Below are 10,371 nucleotides of genomic sequence, written 5' to 3'. Positions count from 1 at the left end.
TTTCCTTCCCCCTATAAGGAATTCAATGTGTTATATATAATATTGTGTTTGAAGTTTTAATACTCCCTCTTGTGAAAAATTAAAATTGACTTTTTGAAGGTACAAAAAATATCTTTGATATTTGGTAGAACTCTCTAGAATTTTGTAGAGTTTGATATTTTACTTAAGAAAACTTTAGATGTTCGAGATAATTAGATATTTATAGTAAAGTATAGAAATATCTAGATTTTTGTTACATAGTTAGAAGATAAAGATATCTAGATATTTCTTGTAGATGTATCTAGAATAATTTCTAGAAGCATCCCTATACAATATAAATATTTATTGTAGAGTAACTCAACCCAAATCAATTAATCTTCGTCCATAATAAAGTTCTCCTATCCAAAATAGTACTCTCTTCTTTTTAACTTCCTTTTCCTTAGTTGAATTTTCTGATCTTAGTTAACGATTTTGGGCTAGCAGAAGATTTTCCGGTTATAGATTTCTTCTGCTATTCTCTACACCTCTGTCCACTTTATTTTTTATGTTGCGCTTTTCGAAAGTTAATTTGACTAATTTTCAAAGTTAAATTAGATTACAAGGGTGTTTGAATTGACTTAACAGTTGATCAAACCTACTTTTAAGTCCGTTTTTGACTTAGTGTTTGACAAATATAAAAATAACTTAAAATAAGTAAAAACAAAATGACTTAAAATAAGTTAGGAAGTGTTTGACAATATTAAAAATAACTTAAAATAAGTTTAAAATGAATTAAAACTTCCATTCACCAAATGCTTATTTTTGAATACTCATTTTTCTTCTTTTTTTAAAGGAATTTTATCGCGTTAAATAAATTTTTAAAAAATATTAATTAAAAAAACTTCAACTTTTAGTGTTTGACCAATGTTATATTCTCTATTTACTTTTTTTTTTTGACCGATGAACTTAAATTTGGTGTGTTCTAATCAGATTTGCTTAACTATAAATAGTCTTAACTATCCCCGAATTGACTTGACTTATTTGACAGGGTAATTAATATGATTGATAGCTTAGGTGAAAATCTTAATAAAACACGTCAAATTTAGGGAGGTTTAGATAATCCGTCATTTATTTTTGGATCAAAAGTTCTTGAATTTATATAATCAGTTCCGACTTTATGTATAAACTAGATTATCTTGTAGCTCACCATTCTTTAAAGAGAAAATGTTCAAATATGTCATCTATAAGGGTGTTTACGAGTCAGGTTGGATCGATTATTGATCAAAATCAAATTAATTTAATCAATTTTTCAATTGGAAAAATGACTTAAATACACAATTTATTTTACTATATTTTCTAAAATTCCCAATCATCTGAAAAAATTACAAAAATCTCTACTTTACGTGATGTATCAGTCGGATACATCACTTTATGCAATGTACTGATCGGATACATCACTTTACGCGATGTATCGGTCGGATACATCACTTTGCGATGTATCAGAACGTACGCGATGTCTCAAGATGTTACTTTATGTGACGTGTCAGTTGGATACATCACTTTACGCGATGTATTGAACGGATACATCACTTTGCGCGATGTATCGATCAGTACATCACTTTACGCTATGTATCGGGACGTATGTGATATATTTGATGTGTTTGGAAAGGGATGTATCCAAAATCAGAATGTGATGTATCGGGACATTTTGGGATGTATTTGAATTCCATCAAATTTAAGGAATTTTTGTAATTTGAAAAAGAGTAGGGATAATCAGGGGCGAACGTAGAATATACTTAGGGATTCATTCGAATCCCCTTCGGCGGAAAATATTACTATTTATACATGGTTAAAATTATTTTTTAGGTATGTATAATAGATGTCGAACCCCCTTCCATTAGTTCGTGTGTTTACTTTTCAGATTTTGAACCCTCTTATTAAAAATTCTCGCTCCGCCACTGGGGATAATATTTAATTAGCTCTTAACAATATGAGATTTGTGTAAAATTTACTCAATTGGAAAAACCAAATACAATATACATTTATCGGTTTGTTTTATCGGTTTCGGTTTGATTCGTTTATTAGGTCATTAACCATACACAAATTTTTAAAAATGATTCATTCAAAAGAGGGAAAACAAACAACAATTTATTCAAAACGAAAAATAGTTAGAATGATGAACATTACAGAGCTTTCGATCACTGAATTTAATGTGAATAAAGCTTCAAAATTCATCATTTTGACCTAGAAGGAAGAGACAATGACATTCCTAGTCCCACCAAGAATTGCAATAAATACTCATATACATGATACCAATAATATAAATGTTCTCATCTTGGACAATTTAGCTTTCATAAATAAATTATAAATAAAATTTGTTGAAAACATTTATAAGATATTTAAAATTATTTATAAAAATATTATATTATGCATATATAATACTCCCTCCGTCCCATTTTATGTGGCACAATTTTCTTTTTGGTCAGTCCCAAAAAGAATGTCACATTTCCTTATATGATAAGTATTTAAAGGTACAATTCCTTTTTTACCCTTATTGGTCCCACTTAATCTTAAAGATAGTACTCCAATACATTTATGAAGAGAGAGAAAAGTGAGTCTACTTTTTAATATGACTATTTTTTGAAGGGGCAATTTGGTAAACATTTCAAAGTCTTTATTTATTTCTTAAACTCCGTGCCCGGTCAAATGTTGCCACATAAAATGGGACGGAGGGAGTAATAAAATATATGTATATAATTTATCAGTTCGGTTATTTTTTCGAGTTTTTAAACATAATCAAAATCAAATCAAATACTATCGGTTTTTAAAAATCTAAAACAAAACCAAACCAAATCCAAATAAAACCAATTTATTTTATTGATTTGGTTCAAATTCTTTTGGTTTGGATTGGTTTTTATCTAAACCATGAACATCCCATTCCCTGGTCATGAACCTTTGAGAAAAAAGACTCATTTATGTCATTTGTTAAAAAAATGGCTCATAATGGCATGAATATTGGATAGGTACTTAATTTAACAAAAATGACATAATTGAGTCAAGCTTTTAACGGATGATATAGATAAACCTTTTATCAAAGTTCAATGACATATTTGAGCCATTTCCATTCTTTAGATATAGCAGGGACCAAAGCTGCAATACATATAAACTTAATAATGCTTGTTTGACATAGTTATTACTTCAATGTAAGACATTTCATGTAAGTCTCAACTTACAATCTATGCAACACTAGAGGAGCACCATATTTGGGTTGCATAGTTATTACAGACTGTGGAGCATGAGTGTACGAAGGAGAGAGTTCAAACGCAAAGCGTTGCAGAATCATAGTCATAGCCATCTTCGCTTCTATCATTGCGAAGTTCAGTCCAATGCATATCCTAGGTCCCGCGCCAAATGGGAAAAACGTCATTTGGCCCTTTGTTGCCTTTGAAATGCCTTCACTGAATCTCTCTGGCTTGAACTCTGTTGCATCATTGCCCCATATTTCCTTGTCATGATGCACTAAAATTGTTGGCAAAGACAGCATCACTCCTGCCGGTAAAGTTAGTTCCCCTAGCTTCATTTTAGTTGTAATGGTTCGACCAAGTGCACTAGCCGGTGGATATAGCCTTAACGACTCGTGCAAAATCATTGTCACCTATTGTTAAAATGAGTTCAGCACTGAATTAGCATAGTAATAATTAGGAAATCAAGAACATAGAACAAGATGTTGATAGAGCCTATTTTGAACGGGTTCAGATGAATCTAATATTTTCCACAAACGATATAAGCATACACATACTCATTGTTTGATTGAGCACAAAATTAAATAGAAAAGAATACTAGCTTCTAATACTTGTGATCTTAAACATTTCATGATATTTCTTTGGCTATAAAAGTGTTAAGGGTAAATGGAAAGTTGAAGATTAAATTATTTACAAATAGAAATGTGTCATTCTTTCCGAAACAAACTAAAAGAAAAGAGAGTCACACGAAATGGAACAGCGGGAGAGTGTGTATAAATTCTTAACATGTAAATTTCAAAAGTAAAATGAGTTCAATGTTAAGAAAGTAAACTTTAAACTCATCAAGTTTAAATCCTTAATCTACCAGTAAAGAAGCTAAAATAACTTACAACTTTCAAGCGATTTAATCCATCAAAGTCTGGCATGCCATCTCCAAAGACTTGCAAAACCTCTTCTCTAGCGCGAACTTGCCAGTCTGGATGCCTGCTTAACAAAATCATAGTCCATACAAGCAATACAGAGGTTGTCTCTTGTCCAGCAAAAAAGAAAACCTTACACTCCTCAATAACCTCTTTTATAGTCATACCAAAATTTTTGTTACCGTGTTGCTCGATTTCTTTAAAGTTGGATTCCAACAATATGCCTAATAAGTCATCAGTATTGGCCTTCCCTGCTTTCATTCCCTTCACTCTTTTTATCAATAATTCCCCTAATTGTTGCTTGAACTTCTCTCTCAATCTCCTTCATCCTTCTATTTCTCTTGGTTGGCAAAAACCTACATTAGTTTAACACACAAAAAGATGTATATCATCATCATATTATCACTATTATAAACTTCTTTTCCTGTTATATTTGGATATAGATATGGGAAAGAAGGGTTTAAGTTATATACACGTGTAAAGAGTTTTACTTTATCAATGTATTTTTAACTTGTCAGTGCAGGCACTATAGAAACATAGGAATTAGCTGTGTACAACATCCACAAAAAACTTGTCGATGATCCTTTTAAAGACGGATTAGCAACCATTACTTAAAAATATGTTAGCTAGCAAGGGACCATTTAGCAACTAATTAGTGATGAACTTTGTAATACATAACTTAAACTATGGAAAAACGACGTTGTATTACCTCGATCCCGGAATGTATAAGGTGCGAAAAACTTCATTGACATGCTCAGCTTGTTCTTTTTGAAGCTCAAATATCTTTCGACCTTCTTCATAGTTGCTCCCAAAGGCTGTGCGAGAAATTACATCACTAGTCAATCTTTGAAGGTAAGGCCATATATCGAGTTCGGTGGACGATTCTTTCATTGAGACAGCCTCCTCCCATTGGCTCACCATTTCACTGCAGCTCAAATAAACTACTTGAAGCATATCCTACAAATTTGTAAACCATTCATTAATACAAATTAAATCAACTGGATCTTGTAAAAATATCATCTCCTCAAAAAGGTTTAGTCCATATTTGCAAGATAAGAGAGAAAACAGAATGATATCGTGAATTTGTGATAAATGGAGAGTTGCTCGGACGATAGGATTGTGGGTTCAAGTTACAAAAGGAGCAAAAAGGAGGGGAGCTTCTAGGGGGGAAAATGATATCGTGAATTTGTGATGATCAATACAAGTGAAGTAATTTTTGTTTATACTGTCATGGAGATGAGTTTTTTGTTGCATTGTGTGACTATCTTATTTAAAAGATTAAAATGTTAATAATTGAGCAGACCAAGAAACCAAGGGAATTCAGCATCTATTATACATACGTAAAAATAAACAAATTTAGCATTTCAACAAAGGGGATTCAAATGAACCCCTTCTGCCCTCCTAGCTTCACCCCTGCATGAGAATATAGTATGCTTTTGGGAGGGAGAGGGATGAAAAAAATACCTTTATCTTCTCCAAATGGAAAGCAGGATTGAGAATTTTCCTGTGCTTTGCCCATTTGGCCTCTTCATAGCTTACAATTCCTTGTGCCAACAACTTGGTCAGGGGAGTTGCTTTTTGCTTTTGATAGAGAGCATGCTTGTTAAATACATCCTTTATTATCTCAGGGTCCCCTACAAATACCAAAGGCTTTGGCCCAATCCATATAAAGCAGTTTTTACCTGTAAAATATTGCAAGTCAAAATTCTTAGCTCAACATTTCTTACTTTCCACAAGTATAGAAAGATGCAGAGTTAGAATTTGAAATTTATAGCTAGATTCTCGTTATACCTGTTGGATTTGAAAACAAATATGTATGCATATTTAATAAATTTCATATTATAAATATATGGTCCAAGCAAAAGTAACTAGTTTATCCGAACTAGTACTTGATACTATAGCCGAGTCATTGGATCATGTTGTTATGGGCGGGTAAGCTCCCCTCTATCCTTACCTCGTGTTTGGTCATAGATTTTGGATCAAAACTTTTGAAAAATTATCTTCAAATATCTGTTTGACCATAGATTTGAAACAAACTTTGAAAATCTATCTCCAAGTTCCAAAAACTGGTGGAAAAATTTCACTTTCACTCACAAAACTTCAAAAATTTCCAAGTAAAACAACTTTAAGTTCAAAAAATCATAACTTCAAAAACTCAATTCTCAAACTTCAACTTCAAAAAATCTATGGTCAAACAAGTGCTTAATCAAAGATATCGAGTTCAAGCTTTGAAATAAAGTACACTTCACTCCATATGTGAATTCGAACTAATCAAAGACTAAAACAGATGAAAAGAAAACAAAAAATTACCGTATTTCTTGATTGTTTGAACGAAATAAGGGAGAATTCTGGGTGCTAAGTCATCATCAGAGACATTCAATGGTTTGGATTCAGCATCTTCAATGCTTTTAGACTGCTCTTTGATGTCTCCAAAAATCAATTTGTAAGAGTTCCCTTTGAGACCTTGTTTTCTAAGGCATTTCTCCAATTTCCTTGGCCTACACCATGCCCAGTCCAACAACCTCCATGCATATATTACAAAAGTAATTGCTAATAAAAATAAGGCTAAGAAATAGTAAGCAAGAATCTCCATTACTTTATGTTTCCTTCCCCTATAAGGAATTTAATGTGTTATATATATATACCGTGTGAAGTTTTAACTCTCTCTGTCCACTTTTGTTTGTCTTGTTGTGCTTTTCAAAAGTCAATTCTGACTAATTTTCAAAGTTGAATTAGATTACAAAGGTGTTTGAATTGACTCAAAAGTTAGTCAAACCTATATTCAAGTCAATTTTTTACTTCTAGAATTGTTTGACAAATATAAAAATAACTTAAAATAAGTCAAAAAAAAAGATTTAACATAAGTTAGTAAGTGTTTGACAAGGTTAAAAATAACTTAAAATAAGTTTAAAATGACTCAAAACTTACATTCACCAAATGCTTATTTTTGAATACCTTTTTATTTTTTGGTGGCCTTTTATTAAACATAAAAAATATCAATAGGGATAAGTGCAAGCAAGGGGACCTAGGCCTTATCTTACTAATCCTAATACTAATGTCTATTACCTAACAAGCATGAAGAAAATAAGAGCTGGAGAGAACTAAGTATTTTCTAATCACCACAGAGTTTGTAATACACTCCATGATGATATTACAAACGAGGATGCTTAAATAATGTAAAACTATGTCAATCAAGAAGAAAGTTGAGTTCTCAGCCTCAAACTTTCTATTACAAACGCATGAATTAAAAAAGATTGATTGCCCATCAAAAGTAACTTAAAGTATTTTTCTCTTGTCTTTTTCTTCAAACCTATCCAACAACACTTGATAATTCGTACTTTTTTTATGGATTTATTGGATCTTGTTGAACCTATTGATACTGTCAAATGGTTCTGCTTTGCCTGTCGCATCGGTAGGTGCCTTGGAACAACTGCTCAGTCATTTTTACCGTCCCAACTATGTTGCCTTCCATGTGTCTTCTTTTTGCTTTTGTTGCTTCCACTTCTTTGTTTCCTAGGTGATGTATCTCCTTCCCTAGCTACTCTATCAAAGCATATGTCCAGCATATCTTCCTCATCTTCATCAAGAGAATCCTCGCCCAAATCAAGCATATTGTCTTCCTCATCTTCATCAAGAGAATCCTTGCCCAAATCAATTGTATTTGACACTAAGGACCTTGACTCATTCTTCTTTGCAATCACACATTTAGGCACAAATACGGGAGCTTCTGGACTTAATCTTCTATTCAAAGTAGGTGGTGAGACATGTTTTTCTTGGATCAAATCGTTGTCATTCTCTGTTAACTTTACTTGCTTTCTAATGGTCTTCGATAAAGCATCAAAGCTATTCGAACATAATAGGTCTCTTGAGGCATTACTAATATCTTGCCTCTTCTCACTGTCATGAAAACTTTCAGTCGCACCTTTTTCACTACATGGAGAATTATTTTGACTTGTCGGGGAAAGGCTCTGATTACTAGTTGAATTTTTGTGTGCAACCAGTGTCCAATTTTTAGTTGCATTCTTGGTTTCAACTTGCAAAACATGTTGCCCAGAATTTTCAGCATCTTCAACATCAGATGTATCCATTAGTTTGTGTCCTGAATCCATTATTTTTTGGCCTGAACCAACTTGCGGCGCATCCACCCCAACTCTTGGCATTCCCCCTTTGTATTCGGTAGTTGTTTGAACACCAATATTACTTGTAACAACATCCATTGAGTGTGCACGATTTTGCTCAGAAGTGACAACAACCAACTATCGATCTAAAGAAGTAGCTTTACTTTGATCGACATCTACCTTTCTTTTTTCATTTAGTATTTCTCTCGCATCACCTTGATACTTTTCACTATCAATAGTACCTTTTGAAGCAACTTCAATGATATCATCAATTTGTTTGTTATTTTGATTTCTTTTCGAGATCAAATGACAACTATCTTAATCATGACCTTGGTGCTTACAATAATTGCAATACAAAAGTAGATTATCATATACAATCTCCTGAAAAACCTCGATCAACTTACGAAATTTTCCATCCACAAATTGCAATCTTATACGATTTGAAAGCTTTTCCATTAGATCAAGTATAACCTTAACCCTAGCTGTGCTAGGTCTTGACTGGATTTGAGTAGCTTTATCTATAGCTATTGGTTTCCCAACTGCCGATGCTATAGACAGTAGAGACTTCTTTGCAAACAAATCTGGAGATAAGTTCGGTAAAGAAATTCAAACCATAGCTAACGTCGTTTCCTCCTTAGGATTACACTACTAAAAAAATAGTGAATACCGACCTACAAATATTGACCTCCGGAGGTCGGTATTCCTTGAAATACCGACCTAAACCTGACATCCCAGCTTAGGTCGGAAAAAGCTTGGTTGCTATCCAATAGAGGTCGGTATTTACTAACCTCTCGAGGTCAGTTTTAATTTTGAGTTGAAAAATTCATTATTTTATTTTCCGACTTCCTGAGGTCACTTTTATATATTTCTTTATTTTTTATTTTTATTATTTCTGACTTCCTGAGGTCAAAATATTTATTTCTCATATTTTGGAATACCGACATCCGGATGTCGGTATTTGTTATTTTTTTTTTAATTTAATATTTTCGACTTCTGGAAGTCGGTATATTTTAATTTTATTTTTTCTTAATTTTTAAATTCTGACCTCTGGAGGTCGGTATTTTTATTTTTCATTTTTGAGATTTTGACCTCCGGAGTTCGCTATTCTTATTTTTTTATTTTTGAGATTCTGATCTCCGGAGGTCGGTATTTTAATTTTTGTATTTTTGAAATTCTGACCTCCGGAGGTCGGTATTTTTATTTTTTTATTTTTGGAATTCTGACCTCTGGAGGTCGGTATTTTTATTTATTATTTTTAAAATTCTGACCTCCGGAGGTTGGTATTTTTAGTTTTTATTTTTGAGATTCTGACCTCTGGAGGTTGGTTTTCTGCTACAAAACTTGCAGCAAATTGCTGCAATTTAATTGCCCACCTGCATATTTATACCAAAACAACCCAAAGAATTCCAAATAAACTTCATCCAACCAAAACAACACAATATTTTCAACATATACATTAAACTATTTCAAAATAAACTTCATCCAACTTCAAAATAAACTAAAATACGATCAAACTAAATTCCAAAAATATAGAAGTCTAAAATGTCAAATAGATACAACTACTCTTCATCACCCTCACTCTCCTTATCAGACTTATCATTCTCATCACCCTCTTGATCAGATCCATCACTGCTGGCCAGACATGGAGGAAGAATATTTTCTGATTCAAAAAGAAAAGTTAGTTGGGCCCGAAGCGTTGCATACCTCTTGTTTTCTACCTCCTTTGTTGCCGCAATCTCCGCCTCTCTCTTTCTTATCTCTTCTTCTCTCTTTCTTCTCTCTTTTCTATCTTTCGGCTACAGCAGCAAGCTCGAAATTGAGATAAGCTATCTTACTCTCCATTGTGGATATTGTCTCTCTATCCCCGCCATCGAAGCTTGAGGATGATGATATTACCTCTCTATCCCCGCCATCGAAGCTATCTTACTCTCCGTTGCAGATATTGTCCCTCTTTCTGGAATCATACCCGCTCGACCATGATTGTTTCTATTATACATCCAACTGCGATCAGGATCCATCTACACAAACAATAATGATATTTTTAATTCCAATAGATAAATAACATTTGAACTTATTTAAACAACTTAACAACTTTAACTAGTTTAGCTTTCACTTAATACAACACTAAATCCA

The 10,371-nt window shown here is 32.9% G+C and overlaps 1 pseudogene; it reads right to left on the bottom strand.

Moving 5' to 3' along the window:
- Positions 1–3,178: 3,178 nt before the first annotated feature.
- On the bottom strand, positions 3,179–6,713 carry LOC102589415 (cytochrome P450 CYP72A219-like; annotated as a pseudogene).
- Positions 6,714–10,371: the final 3,658 nt, after the last annotated feature.

Source organism: Solanum tuberosum, unplaced genomic scaffold (assembly GCF_000226075.1).
Source record: "Solanum tuberosum cultivar DM 1-3 516 R44 unplaced genomic scaffold, SolTub_3.0 scf00458, whole genome shotgun sequence".
NCBI classification, from domain to species: Eukaryota; Viridiplantae; Streptophyta; class Magnoliopsida; order Solanales; family Solanaceae; genus Solanum; species Solanum tuberosum.
The sequence above is the reverse complement of the archived record's forward strand: the minus strand, read 5'-3'. Positions and strand labels throughout refer to the sequence as shown.